Source organism: Herpailurus yagouaroundi, unplaced genomic scaffold, assembly GCF_014898765.1.
Source record: "Herpailurus yagouaroundi ecotype Mexico unplaced genomic scaffold, PumYag 190, whole genome shotgun sequence".
In the NCBI taxonomy this organism is placed as follows: Eukaryota; Metazoa; Chordata; class Mammalia; order Carnivora; family Felidae; genus Herpailurus; species Herpailurus yagouaroundi.
Window position 1 is genome coordinate 26483454 of NW_024412421.1, and position 15664 is coordinate 26499117.

A 15664-nucleotide genomic window follows, 5' to 3' on the forward strand; every position below is an offset into this window, starting at 1 on the left:
ATGGCTCGGAGCCTGGAGCCTGTTTCCAATTCTGTGTCTCCCTCTCTCTCTCTGCCCCTCCCCCGTTCATGCTCTGTCTCTCTCTGTCCCAAAAATAAATAAACGTTGAAAAAAAAATTTAAAAAAAAAGAAGAGGAAATTAGGAAACAGGCGTGTGTGGAGCGAAGGCCATGTGAAGACACAGGGCGAGGTGGCCAGCTTCAAGCCAAGGAGAAAGGCCTCAGAAGAAGCCACCACTACCTAGATCTTGGACTTCCAGACCCCAGGATTGTGAGAAAATAAATGTCTGCTGTTTAAGCCACCCAGTCACTGGTATTCATTATGGTAGCCCATGCAAATGACAACATACAGGTGTCCATGGACGCAGAATCCCACCACCTTCCTGCACGCAGATGCGCCATCACCCTGTAATTGTGATTCTTTTGGCCAAGGAAGAGTTCACCTAGCTTCTCAACTCCTACGTTGATGTGATCATGTTGGCAGTATCTTTCTCATGATTTCCAGAAGAATGATCCATGGATAAGCATCTTCATCAAGAAATAGCATCCAAATACACGGGTGTTTATTTTCACAGAAAGCCATCTCTTGCCCACAAGCAGTTCTCATCAGTCTCCTGACAAAGGAATATTATAGAAACAAAGTTGAAAAATACTTTGTCGTGTGAGGCAGCTTTGGTTCAGCTGCAGAGCTAAACTCTCACCTCAAAACTAAATTGGAATTGGCTGTGAATGATTACAAATGAAAATCTGTCACCGCTGAAGGGTCTCATCTGCAACACGAGGTAAGAACAGGTATTTTTTCATATTACTGTCTTCTAGCAGGTGGTTTATGTACCTGGGCTCCTGAATGCTTTCCTGGGCCTTGTTAAATTGATTGCTTTTCTGGACTCCATGGGAGAAAAATCACTTGAAGAAGCTCTGAGCAGCGCAGTGACAGGTTCCTGGATATACTCTTGCCTTTTTTTCTAACCCCTTTGAATTTGCTCAGCAGATTAAAAAAAGACACCACCATTCTCCCATTTGTCTAAACATGTTCAGTCTCTTAAATTAACTTCAGTCATGTATTTGTTTCAAAATCTGGTTGAGTTTAAGCTGCCATTAAACCTTTAATCAAATTCTTTTCTCTTGATTTAGTGTTACAAAGTACTTATTCTGGCATATAGGAATTATAGATGTAATTGTAGTTTTCTCTAGATCTCAGTCATTAGCTCCACCCTAAGTTTTATTCCTATATCCATCCAGGAACAAAGAGAATGCAAAACATAACATGATATCAGAACTACAAAGGAAAACAAAATGCATATTGAAAGGTGAAAGTATCTTCCAGAGCTGCTCGAGACCTCCTAGCAAGCCCAGGAAGAAAGAGAACACGTTTGCAAAGAGAATATTGTAAGTAAAAAAAAAAAAAAAAAAAAAGAAAAGAAAAGAAAACGAGATACTTATTAATTGTATGACCTTAGGCAAATTAAGTAATTACTCTGTGGCTCAGTTTCCTCATAAGTCAAATGCGGATGATAGAAGTAGCTTCTTTATATAGGCATGTGATGAGGATTGAATCAAATATGCCAGTACTAGTAAAGCATTTAGAACAGTGGCTGGCACCAAGTAAGCACTATCTAACTGTTTTAAAAATAAAAAAATAGGGGCGCCTGGGTGGCGCAGTCGGTTAAGCGTCCGACTTCAGCCAGGTCACGATCTCGCGGTCCGTGAGTTCGAGCCCCGCATCAGGCTCTGGGCTGATGGCTCAGAGCCTGGAGCCTGTTTCTGATTCTGTGTCTCCCTCTCTCTCTGCTCCTCCCCCGTTCATGCTCTGTCTCTCTCTGTCCCAAAAATAAATAAACGTTGAAAAAAAATTAAAAAAAAAAATAAAAAAAAATAAAGTACATGCTAAGGAAATTTCTCTAGGAATGTAAAATTTTATCCGGTGTCTTTTTTTTTGTTAAAAAAAATTTTTTTAATGTTTTGTTTATTTTTGTGCGAGAGAGACCCAGCACAAGCAGGGGAGGGGCAGAGAGAGAGAGGCAGACATAGAATCCGAAGCAGGCTCCAGGCTCTGACCTGTCAGCACAGAGCTCAATGTGGGGCTCGAACTCACAAATTCAGGATCCTGACCTGAGCTGAAGTCAGATGCTTAACTGACTGAGCCGCCCAGGCGCCCCTCCAGTACCTAATTAAAAAAATATTTGTTTAGTGTTTATTGATTTCGGAGACAGACAGAGACAGACCATGAGGGGGAAGGTCAGAGAGAGAGAGGGAGACCCGGAATCTGAAGCAGACTCCAGGTTCTGAGCTGTCAGCACAGAGCCCAACCTAGGGCTCGAACTCACAGACCGCAAGATCATGACCTGAGCCGAAGTCGGAAGCTCAACCGGCTGAGCCACCCAGGCGCTCTGGCCAATACCTAATTTTAAAGGCTAATTCTCATTGGGAGCTTCACTCTCAGTAGGACATTGAGAGGCAAGAGACTTCTCTATTGCAAACACACATATGGGATTCACGGAATGTTTTCTCGACTCAACTTTCAGCAAGCACCGAGGCCAACACAGTACATTCCAAACCTGCAATGTTCTGATGATCAGGCTTTTGATTCTAGATTTAAAAGAAATGGGTGGACTCATTTCCTTAAAAAAACCCACCCTACATAAATATCACTTCTTTTGTCTAGGTATTTTATAAATTGTGCAGTAGAAGCGTGGGGTGACAGTGTCTGTTAGGGCTTCTCATGACCATACTGCATCCTGCTGGTAGCATCCGGCAGGGACTCAGTGTGTCCCTGAGCTTTCATACCAGCTTTCCTACTACGGCGATACCCCTGGCTGCCTGGGGTACCTTGGGCAAGCTACTTCTTTGGATCTCTGGTTTCCATCTGAACCTCTGCAATCTCAAAAAAGTGCTTTGAGAATGAAGGAGATGATGTAAGTGTAGCATCAACTCCATAAGTGCTTACGTAGTCAGGACTAATGACAAGGGGAGACTCTGATTTTTGCTAATTTGGTGACTGCGTTGGGCCTCAGTCTCCCTATCTGCGATGGGGTTAGTAATGGCTCCTTTCCTATAAGGCTGCAAGGATTAAATACAGGCGTGGACCACAATGATTAACATAGATTACCTGTTGTTATGCTTGATTTAATCTTCTGTTAGATGCTGCACACAATCCATTTTAATTGAATTAGCGCTGGGTAAAAATGGCATACTTGGGGGGCAGAAATGATTTTTCAGCACTGTTGTCACAAATAATTGCAAATTATTCATACACACTTTTATCATAGAAACAGTTCTTGGACATTGTACAAGATTAGAAAATACCACGCAAGCAAAAACACAAAACAGAAACTGACGTTGCCATGGCACAGAGATTACCGCAGTTAACACCCTAGAGCATATCCCCCTGCACTTTTCCTACAAATATATGTGAGTAATATTATACATATATTTGAAAGTTTATTTTTTTAGAGGAGTTTTCGGTTCACAGAAGGTTTGAGAGGAACATACAGAGATTTCACACATATCCTCTCTCCCAACACATGCATGCACTCCTTCACTATCAACATCAACATCCCCTACGGGAGTGTGAACATTTGTTATGATTGATGATCCTACATCGACACATCATTATCACCCACAGTCTGCAGTTTACATGAGGGTTCACCCTTGGTGAGTCTTCTATGGGTTGGATAAATGTATAATGACATGGGTCCACCATGGTTGCATCATACAGAGTATTTTCATTGCTCTAAAAATCCTCTATAAGATACTTTCAACAGTGCAATATCATACCACGTGCATTGTTTTATAATATGCTTTTTTCAGCTAGCTATCTTGTTCTTTACAGACCAAAAAAATCTTATCTCACCTAATACCATAAACGCAATAAAATATTTCCAAATGTCCCAATTTTGTTTTTTTATAGCTAATTTGCCCAAATCAACCTCCAATCCAGAACTACACAAGTGCTTGTGTTTCAATAATATTTTGTTTGTATCTTGACCAGTTCCATATTGCTCTGCTCTAGTTTATATACAGTAAAGTACAAAAATCCTAAGGGTACAGTTCAGTGAGTTTTGACACATGTAAAAATTTATGAAAGCAACATGAAAATGAAGATACAGAATATTTCACCACCTCCAAAGTTTCTTTGTCCCTCATTTCAGTCCATCGCTCCTCCAGAGGCAAACGCTCTCCTGATTTCTGTCATTATTGATTTATTTTTTATTGTTCTTGAACTTCATCTAAATAGAGTGATTCAGTATTTACTCCTCCTTTGAGTCTGGCTTTCACTAAACATTATGTTTTTGAAATACATCCATGCTGTGTTTAGTAATGCCCCTTCCCTTTTATTGCTAAGTAGAAAATACATTGTACATTGTATCTATCAATATACCACGGTTTGATTATGCATCCTTTTGCTGTGGTGGGTTTAATAGTGGTCCCCAAACTGTGACACTCCTCCCACTGACAAGTGAGGTCGATGTCTCCACTCTTGAATTTGGGTTCTGTGGCTGCTTGACACCAGAAACTGGCAGCTTTTACTTCCTGTCTCTTGGGATGGTTGTTACTGGCACACGTCCACCCTTCTGCGAGGAAACCCCTGCGACAATGTGGACAGGCCTCCACGAAGAGGTCCAGGCAGAGACAGTTGTAGCCTCTAGCAGGATTCAATTACCTTTTCAAAAATGTCATTTCTTTTCAGTTTGATACTTTGAATTTTATTTATTTTTTAGCTTACAGATCTGTCATAAAATCCACCATCATTTGATGATTTAACGGGTTCAATTTACCTTAAAAAAAAAAACACATTTAAAACAGTTGTTTTTAAGTCTTTGCAGATTTCCATAGCGGGGTCATTAGTAGGTCTGCCTTTATTGCATTTCCTTCTATCGATTATGGGTCCATTTATCTACTTCTTTACATATTTTGTAAGTTTTTATTCTATGCCAGTCCTTGAAGAACAGCGAAATGTGATGTTTTTTCTTTCTTCTTTTCTTTTTTCCCCAGAGGGTACAAGAACTTTCTTCCATCAGGCAGCCTAGCCAGGGTCTGTTTCTTTAGATTCCTCTTACTTCGAATTGGGCCAGGGCTGGACTGCAGCTGCAGTTAGTTTATGTCTGATTTCAAATATGATTTAGGGATTTAAGTTTGTCCTTCAGCTCAATCCCCAACTTTCTTTACTGCTGTTGCTACAACTGAGGGACAAATAAATCTCTTTGATCCTCTGAGGATTTGAACTTGAAGGGGTTTGATTTTTAGCTTAGTTGGTTATGATTCCCGTATGGATTCAAGTTTTGCAGGGCCCTGGGATCTGAACACCATGAAAATGGTCCAAATTTTGTCTGTCTTTTAGCCCTGTCCTCATAACAATTTCTGCCGCTTTCTCAGAGAACGACTTCCAGGGGATGGAAGAGGGGGGAATATGTTGGCCTGAACAATGATTTTATTAGTTGAGCTCTTACGGATTCCACCTTCTTCTGCTGGCCTCACTGTTGCTAAAGTGTGGCTGGTTTCTCCTCACACTTCCCTCTTCCATCTATGATGAGTGTGCTCTTTTCCATATCTGCAGTCAGATTGGAATTTGCTGCTAGGTGTGGCAGCATCTGCAGCTCTTTGCTTGTCTCTCTCTGGAATTTAGCTCATTAAGACTCTTTTTTTTTTTTTTTTTTTTGCATCCATCCACTGATCTTTGATAGCTTTATAGAAGTGTTTTTTTTCCCCCTTGTTGTTACCATGGGAATGACGCTCTCGTGCACCAATCCACATCCTAATCAGAGACGAAACTCCCCCAGCAACTTTAGAGTATTTATTCTTTTCTGATTATAAACTTTGGGATCAGTTCTGTGATATATAAGGTTTGCATTATAGGATTCCTTTAAATATTAAGCAGACAGAAGAGTATTGGAGATGCAATTGGAATTTCTGAACTACCAAATCTAGCGCTTAGGAGTTTTTGTGATTCTCTGTGTGTTTCTCACAGGGGAGAAAGTGATTGGCAGTGAGATATCAACAGACACAGGCAAAGGCTGCAGATCCCGTTAATGTCAGTGAAGGATCAAAGATTTAACTGCATGGCGATGGCTATACCAAGCTGGAGACTCAGCAGCGTTCCACCTTTTGGAGATCAATTTTCATGGCCTTAAAATTCCTGGAACAGTGCTTGTCAGCCAATAACACAGCCTGTCTGTGGACAGGCTCTCCCCAGGCAGGTTTTTCAAGAGGCTCAACCTGGGTCCAAGAAGAGGCCATTGTGCCCCTCTGGCTTGTATGTTCCTGTGACTATATGGAGAAGCCCCAGTCATTCTCACTCTGTGCTATGTGCTCACCTCCTGGTCTGGGAAATCCAGTTAAAACCTTAAATTAACTCTCTCTGTTGTCCTGGGGATGTCATGTGCCTCTTTTATCACTGTGGGTGCACTCTGGTCCTAAAGTCCTTCTGGAAACATGCAGGTGTACAGAATCAAAGATTGATCTGTCATCCCTGGGAATCTGACCATCCCACAGAGAAATGGGCTTAAGGTCTTTCTTAAGTCCTATCCTGATACACAAGTAAAACCTTTAAACTCTCAGCATCTAATTGCATATCTTAAAAAAAATTTTTTTTAACATTTATTTATTAGAGAGAGACAGAGCATGAGCATGGGAGGGGCAGCGAGAGGGGTAGACACAGAATCCGAAGCAGGCTCTAGGCTCTGAGCTGTCAGCACAGAGCCCGACACAGGGCTCGAACTCACAAACCACGAGATCATGACCTGAGCTGAAGTTGGACGCCTAACCCACTGAGCCACCCAGGTGCCCCTAACTGCATATCTTAAATCCGTGTAGGTTTCATATATTAATTATATCTTATAAAGCTGTAAAACTAAACTCCATTAGCATCAAGTTTCTCACAGGTTCTCACAAAGAACTTAGTAATAATAATATGTAACTCACTGCTAGTGAGGATAAGGATAATAGACGTGTCCTTGCTTTGAAAAATGTAGAGTACTGATCAGATTGGGATGGAAGGAGATTTCATAGGGCTTTTGGGTCTGGAGGTGACACAAGGATTGTATTACCCATTTGCAAACCCTATTTGTAAACAAAGATTTTAGGGAATGGTATTAAGAGATTTGGCTATTTCCGGTTCTTAGATATAGGGAGCAGTTCCTCTGTGTTCACCACAAGACACTGAGTGTCAGGGATGTAGGAACAAATGCAAAGCCAGTAAGGGGAGAAATTTGATCTGGTCCAGTTTTTGCCAAAAGGGTTGGTATGGTGAGGTGATTTACTTTATGCTTTAAGTAATTGGAAATTATTGAAGGATTTTAAGAGAGGAATTTTAGATTCCTTAGCTTTTTTCCCTAAGATACAGAACTGTTCTCATTTGTCTTGTTTCTGTGCTACATCTATTCTTTCTACATCTTTCGGTACAAAACATTTTAGAGCTAAATTAACTATGTTTAAATTATATTTAATATTGACAAATGTTTGAAATGGCTATTTCTGGAAATTTGTACATTTACCTCTCTATAATACATCTCCCAAAGTCATCATTTTGTAGAGTTGTATTGAAATGTATTTTTATTTTGAAAGAAGACATACAAACAGCCATAGGTATGTGAAAAGGGGCTCAAAATCACTAAACAGGGAAATGCAAATCAAAACCACCATGAGCTATCACCTCACACCTGTTATTAAAAAACATGAAAAAGCAAAAGGTAAAAATTGGGGAGGATGTGGAGAAAAGGGAACCTTTGTGTGCTGTTGGTGGTAATATAAACCGGGGCAGCCACTGTGGAAAACAGGATGTGGTTTCTGAAAACATTAAAATAGAATGACCATATGATCCAGCAATTCCGCTCTGGATGTATATCCAAAGAAATTAAATCACTATATTGAATAAATATCTGCACTCTTGTGTTTATTGCAACATTATTCACAATAGCTAAGAGAAGGAAGCAACCTAAATGTGCATCAACAGATGAATGAAAACGTGGCATACGTATAAAATGAAATATTTGGTCTTAAAAGAAGAAGGAAATCCCATCATTTGCAACAACATGGATGAACCCAGAGGACATTGTGTGAAGTGAAATAAGCCAGGCACAGAAGGGTAAATACTACGTGATACCACTTACGTGAGGAATGTAGATCATAGAAGCAGCAAGTGGAAAGGTGGTTGCCAGGGACTGGGGGGGAAGGGCCACAGGGAAATACTAGTCTAAGACAATAGGTTTCAGTTATAGAAGACGAATGATACCTAAAGATCTACTGTGCTTAGAGTGAACAGTACTGTATTGTATACTTAAAAATTTGCTATGAGGCTAAATCTTATGTTAAGTGTTCTTATCACACATACATAATAATAAATAAAGAGGGTGAAAAGAAAGATTTGGAAGTGATAGGCATGTTGATGGCATAGACAGTGGTGAGCGTTTCATGGGTGTATACTTATCTCCAAACTCAAGTTGTATGCCTTACATACGTACAGCTTTTGGTATGTCAATCAGACCTCAATAAAGTGGTTAAAAAAAAAAAAAGAAATGCATTTATTTTGCAAGGTGCTTTGCAGCATCACCATAATGACATCCGTGGAAACATTTCAAGTGCTCCATATTCCAGTAAGTTAAACCCTGAAATAGATTCAGGTACTGAAACAATAATACTGCATGTTGATTCACATATATAAATACATGCTTAAGTAGAGAGGCCATTGTTAGATGTGGTCAGTTCTTAGATTAGTCATTCTGCTTCAGGAGGTTATGATCTTTTTTTTGGTAGTGTTTGTTTATTTTTATGAGAGAGAGAGAGAGAGAGAGATAGAAGAAGAAGAAGAAGAAGAAGAAGAAGAAGAAGAAGAAGGAGGAGGAGGAGGAGGAGGAGGAGGAGGAGGAGGAGGAGGAGGAGGGGCAGAGAGAGAGAGAGGAAGACACAGAATCCAAAGGTGGCTCCAGGTTCTGAGCTGTCAGCACAGAGCCCGAAGCAGGGCTCCCACTCACAGACGACAAGATCATGACCTGAGCTGAAGTTGGATGCTTAACCAACTGAGCCACCCAGGAGCCCCAGGAGGTTATAATCCATTAGAGACCGTTGTGAAATGTGACCAAGTGAGTCACAAGTGAGGCCGGGGGTTGTTAAATTTTGTGGCAAATGCATCCCAGAATATTTTCATTCTTTTGCAAATATGTGTCAAAGCAAGGATTGTACAGGACCAAGTTTAGCAGGCAAGGACAACTTCATTCAAGGCTGTTGCAGTAGGGGAGAGAGGCCAGAACTTAAAGTGTGAACTCAACTCTGCTTAGACAAAGGCTGGGAGAGCTTTTAATTTGGGGGGTATGGAGGGATCATAGGTCATTTGTGTTTGCTAATTTGGACTTATCCAAAGGAAAAGTAAACTTTTCCTTATGTGCATGAGAGAAGATAGTTTTACTTGGAGCAAAGTGCCCATGGAAGTTTGGCTCCTACCTTCTCCTGGAAAATGGGATCTATCCCCTGATGTTAGCATTTCAAAACGATGGCTCTCAGCTCTTAGATGAAGTCATTCCTGGATTGAAAAATGGGCAAGATGCCTTTAAAAAGATTTATATCTTTATAGAAGAAATTACAGGTTTTCTAAAGAAAACCCTCTAAGGAAAGGGAGGTCAATGCTCAGCGTTAGGAAGAGCTTGTCTAAAGTTTAATCAAGCTGAGGTGAACCTTAAGTCCCTCTTGGGTCATCTGCATGCTTGAAAGCTTTCTGTAATAAACCATATTGTCACATTTTATGTTAATTCAATAATAAGATAACAAACCAGCACTTGATAAAACTTAATATTTTGCAAAACATTTTCCTACATGTCATTTCTTTTTATCTTCACAGTCACCTGTGAATAGCATATAATTGTCTCCCCAATCTATATATGAGAAACTTGAGTCTCAGAAATGGTGAGTGAATTAACAGAATCATATAGCTGGTGAATGGTAGAGAAGGTGGTATTTTTAAAAAGTGTTTATTTTGGTGGGGAGGGACAGAGAGAGAGGGGGAGATGGGCAGAGAGAGAGAGAGAGAGAGAGAGAGAGAGAGGGAGAGAGAGAGAGAATTCTAAGCAGGCTCCATGCTGCCAGCCCAGAGTCCGGCGATGAGTTGGATGATTAATCGACTGAGCCACCCAGGTGCCCTAGTAGAGGAGGTGTTTTAAGGCATCTGATTCCTGTGCCCTCTCCAACTTGTCCTCCTTATTTAAGGGAACTCTTAAATGTGATAAATTCTTCAGGAAAACAACAAAAAACAATTGCTCTAACATTGTTCTTTTGATTTGAGATCTCTGTTTTGTTTCTTTAAATTGTATTAATATAGTTAGTAGATTAGTAGATAAACCTAACAGGTAACTACTATCAACTTTGGATGATAACAAGAGTCATGTCAATTCCCTATTAAAAGTGAGCTTATGAATCTATAAGAACATTATGTAGAAAAATTAACTCATGAAAACCAATTTTTATTTGCTATAAATATCTAATCACTCAATTATTTCTCCTTATGCTCATTAAATTTATCTCCTGGAGTTTCTTGGTCAAAAATCTCCTATGGGATATGCTCTAAAATTTTAGCACAAATCAAGGAAGATGGGGACTTTTATTCAGGTGTGAGTTTTAATTTCATGAGCTATTTAACAGCTTCCAAATGGAGTTTCTCTGTAGCCAGAATCAAATATAAAGATTTTCTTTGCCACGGTTTCAACTTAATTTGAAAATGATTTGGATGATGGAGAGAAGGGCTTGTCTCAACACTACTGTCTAGACTCTCTTGACAAATTTTAACCAGCTTTCAAGTGCCTTTTTGTTCACCAGCAGCATCCGACCACTCCCTTTACAGCACTGTCAAAGTCTGAACAGCCCTCCTCCCTTTTTTACGCATTGAGCATGTTCTCACTTGGGATTTTTCTACCAGTCCTTCAGGCCTCCTCCTCATCATTCTTCTCTTTTGAAATTTATTGCAGTTTTGATTTCCTGCCATGGTAATGGGTTATCTTTTATAACTGTGAAGATGAGTGCTTTCATTTGGAGAAAGTCTACAGCATTCCTGTCGGGCTCCGGATAATAGCTTAGAAGCGCTATTCATCGAGTTTCTTAACTATGTCAATAGTTCAGGACACCCTGTCATCTATTTTACAGGGTCCGACGGTGTTTTCAATTCCTACGATACAGGTTTGGAATGTTATTGAGGCAAACAGTTCAAGTTTTACAACTGGGTACAGAAGAGGATGGCGTCTATAATTACAAAGGTTGGTTGAAAAGGGAGGATGAGGCAGGTTCAGCGTATAGAGTGTTGTATTCTGGTGTCAGTATGATGATAAAAGTTGGGAGCTGAAAGGTATCATCTAGTGACTTTTGCAGTGGTTCTCAACGGGTGGGAGGGTGTGATTTTTCTCTTTCCGCCCGGGGACATTTGGCAATGTCCTGAGACATATTTGGTTATCACACTGGAGGAGGCATACTGGCATCTAGTGGGTGGAGGCCAGGGATGCTCGGAGACATTCCCCCATGCACTAGGAAGCCCCTACAACAGAGAATTGTCCAGTCCAAAATGTCAAGTGCTAAGGATGAGACATCCTGTATTTAACACTATTTTATTACACTATTACAAGTAGTACCTTAGTACTACTTGTAGTACTTTTCAGTATCGGATATTTTTTTTGTTGATTTATTTTTCCTGGTGTGTTTCTCTATCTTGACCGCGTCGGCCACCTCCATTTCTTCATTCCACTGATCAATGCTCAGTAAGATTTTCTTTACCAGGGAAATTATTTATTTCCGTTTCATTCGGGTTTTTTTTTTTCCCCTGAGGTTTTATCCGGTTCTTTTCTTTGTAGAATATTCCTGTTTCTTCATTCTGCTTGACTCTCTGTGTCGTGGACTCTGTGTACATTAGATAAAAGAGTGCTTCCTGCGGGAGATGAACCTTATCATTCAACTCTGCCCTAGCCCTTGGCTGTCTTTCAAAGCTTTGTGATTGTCCAAGCAGCCTATTTTATTTTTAGAGGCCGCCAGAAGTTGAGGGAAGACCCCTCAGTGTCCCCAAGGGGGTGGGTGGGAGGAGAATCTCAGTGGGCTCCTGGATGCAAGTTGATTGAAAGCCAGACCCTCATACAATAGTTTAAAAGTGTGCAAATGTATACGACTGTGAGACCGCCAGCTTAAGCCCTGCTGTCTACCAAAGCCAGGTGATACAAGTATCCCCTGGTGGCCGCCGCAAAAACGGGGGCCTCAGACATAAAACCAGGGCCTCTGAAGTAAAAGCGAGGCTCCGGTGTAAGACTGGGCATCTGACCTAAAAAGAGGGCATCCGACATAAAACCCAGGCACCTGTAAACCGGGCACCTGCTTTAAACCCTGGCACCGGGGCGCCTGGGTGGCGCAGTCGGTTAAGCGTCCGACTTCAGCCAGGTCACGATCTCGCGGTCCGGGAGTTCGAGCCCCGCGTCGGGCTCTGGGCTGATGGCTCAGAGCCTGGAGCCTGTTTCCGATTCTGTGTCTCCCTCTCTCTCTGCCCCTCCCCCGTTCATGCTCTGTCTCTCTCTGTCCCAAAAATAAATAAATGTTGAAAAAAAAAATTTAAACCCCGGCACCTGCATAAACTCAGCCACCTGACGTAAACCCAGGCACTTGACGTAAACTCAGCCACCTGACGTAAACCCAGGCACTTGACGTAAAATCAGCCACTTGATGAAAGACCCGCGCCTGCGGCCTATGAAATCTCCCGTCCAGGAGACCTGGGCGCCGGTCGTTCTCTCCCCGCCTGGACAGCTTCAGCTGGCTTCCACACTCCAGTCAAACCCGATGTCTGCCCTCTCGGGTCCTCGCTCCGAGAAGCCAACGCTGTCGCACACAGGGTTTGGGCTTCCCTCTCGTCATCCCCGCATGGGACCCGGGTGAGTCTAAGCGCGGCCTGTGAGAACTGCCTCTCAGGTGTGTGGTCTGTGTGTTCAAAGCTGGGATTGTCTGATGCGGGGTTCAGACTCTTCAGTCTTCAGGGAGAGGCTCGGGTTTTGGGGTCGTCGGGGCTTAAGGGCCGGGGGGAGGGTCTGCGGGCCGACTGTGCCCCGCCGCTCCTGGCGCGCTGCGCGTCTGTGTGGCCCTTCTCTCCTTGGCCTGAGGCACAGGAGGCCTCCAGCTCTTAGGGCTTTTTGTTTCCAGAGGAAGTTGTTCCATAGGTAGCTGTAGATTTGGTCGGTTCCCAGAAGGAGCCGAGTGCTAGGATCCTCTTCCGTCACCGTCTTGAACTGGAACGCCTCGGTAAGATGTTCTCGAACGTTCTGTGTTCCACAGCCACCGTTGCTTTTCACAAGAGGGGAGACTGAGGCCAAAAGGTTATAGACCCACGTGGTGGTAGTTCATATCAAGATACTGGTGTCTTGATTTAGAAGTGCGCGGCCCATCCTGCTGTTGTCCGAATGCAAGGCCGTTGCGTCCACTGGTTTGTTATTAAATCTAGAAGTCAAGAGAAACCGTCATCTTCTCTTATGTATTCCTAATGTTTCAAGAGCCTCTCAAATTTTTTAGCAATATTTTCCTGATAGCAGAAACTTAGATGCTTGGTACAAAAGAACTGTACCCCGTTCTCTAGTTTATTTTTCTGGAACATGTCATGTCCTCTTAGTGGTGACAGAAAAAAGCAAAAACAAAAACCAAAATTTCAGGAAAACGAAGACTTCATAACAATTGTGGAGTATGTAAATATTTGTTCTCATACACTCCAGATAAATTGCTCCAAGAAACTTGTAGAAACGGCTTATAAATATTATGTTTTTGTTTTTTGTCACTTTAATTAAAAGGTATCATTATTTATTGTGCTAGTAAGCCTCAGCTTGACTTTGACTTTTGGTGATCCATACTTGAGGGGGAATTCCTGGAATCTTGCTGATGTCCATCTTGATTACAACTTTTAGAAAACATTTTTGTTTCTTCACCTATGATGTGTGTAATCAGAAGGAGTTCATAGTCTGCCATGGGCTATCTTTTTTGAATTAAGCTGGTAAGGTATAGCTTAGCACCTTTACTGTGGAATCAGCCGGTAAGCTACGACTTTACCACTTTCTAAAAACAGAGCAGTGATCCAACCACCATTTTGGATGAAATCTTTCTGTTTTAATTTACACCTATATTAAAAATTTTTTTAAAGTTTTATTCATTTATTTAGGGGGAGAGAGCGAATGAGAATGAGCAGGGAAGGGGAAGGGGGGGGGAGAGAGAGAGAGAGAGATATCCCAAGCAGGCTCCATGCTGTGAGTGTGGAGCCTGGTGCGGGTCTTGAACTCAGGAACTGTGAGATCATGACCTGAGCCGACAGCGAGTCAGAAATCTTACCCGACTGCCGACTTCAGCCAGGTCACGATCTCGCGGTCCGTGAGTTCGAGCTCCGCGTGGGGCTCTGGGCTGATGGCTCGGAGCCTGGAGCCTGTTTCCGATTCTGTGTCTCCCTCTCTCTCTGCCCCTCCCCCGTTCATGCTCTGTCTCTCTCTGTCCCAAAAATAAATAAAAAACGTTGAAAAAAAAATTAAAAAAAAAAAAAAAAAAGAAATCTTACCCGACTGAGCCACCCAGGTGCACCGACACATGTATTTTATATTACGTTTGCTTAGTGTTATGTGACTTCCAAAGCATTTCCATTCTTAATCTTTATAGGGTCCTTTTTAGGTATGCAGGAAATACATTTCTAATTCAGTATACTTTTTAATACATCATACAGATTTATCTCTGAATAACCCCAACCAGACTGTAAGCTTTTGTAAGGCTGGAAGCACATTTTATACCTCTTTGCATCACATCAGTGCCCTTAATAGGAAAAAGTAAATGTATTTTTGTTGATTTAGCTATTGTAAAAATTTAATACCAGGGAACTCAAAATACGTAGACGACATGCAAGATTTGGCAGACTCTTTTAGGATTAAGCAAATTCTAAATTTTTAGGACCCCAGTCAGTCAATTCCCCATGTATGTTGGAAATGTGAAAACCAGAGAGTTAGTATGAAATATAAGTTTCTTCATGCCTGTTTAAAATTCAGCTTGATTTCATTTCTTGAAACCTGGTCTGTTCCCTACAATGTTGAAGGTAAAAATCACGAGAAATCACCGTGTTACAAATGTAAAGAAATAGCAAGCATAGGACCAATGCTGTTAGTGTTTTCATTGTCATCTGGCACTTTTTTAGCCACTTAAAATATTTCACCACATTTGAGAGTCAGCACAATGTTAAGTGCCCTGGGAATAAAATGATGTGGTTCTGAGTCCTGATTGTGATTTCAAGCATTTGTTTAAATCTCTGCAATTCATGATAATTATACATATTTCTCATGATGCTTAGAAAAATTAAATGAGATTATACGATTGTACTTTGTAAACTGAAAGGCATAAAATGTTAACTGTGATTTGGAGGTTTGAGGAATGATCAACAATGTTTTGCATAATAAATTATTCCAAGACTTAGTGGTGTGAAAAAGCAATCATTTTATTTGCTTATATTTGCATGGCTCAGCACTTGGGAAATGATTTGACTAGGCAGCTCTTGATTGGGTCTGTAGTGCAATTGTGATCACATGTTGGCTATCACTATAGTTGTCTAGACTTGACTGGCAGGATGTCCAAGAGGGTTCACTCACATGACTGGGAGCTGAAGCTGGTGGTAAGCTGGGGACCATAGCTGGGGCTATGAGTAC

The 15664-nt window shown here is 41.5% G+C and overlaps 1 long non-coding RNA gene across 2 annotated transcripts; it reads left to right on the forward strand.

Moving 5' to 3' along the window:
• Positions 1-225: 225 nt before the first annotated feature.
• LOC121009815 (uncharacterized) lies at positions 226-6559 on the forward strand. 2 transcript variants are annotated; one of them, XR_005780838.1, is made up of 3 exons: positions 226-781; positions 1242-1388; positions 5968-6559. It is a non-coding gene; the product is annotated as an uncharacterized LOC121009815 (long non-coding RNA). The 2 variants fall into 2 exon arrangements; XR_005780837.1 differs by having other exon boundaries at positions 226-1388.
• Positions 6560-15664: the final 9105 nt, after the last annotated feature.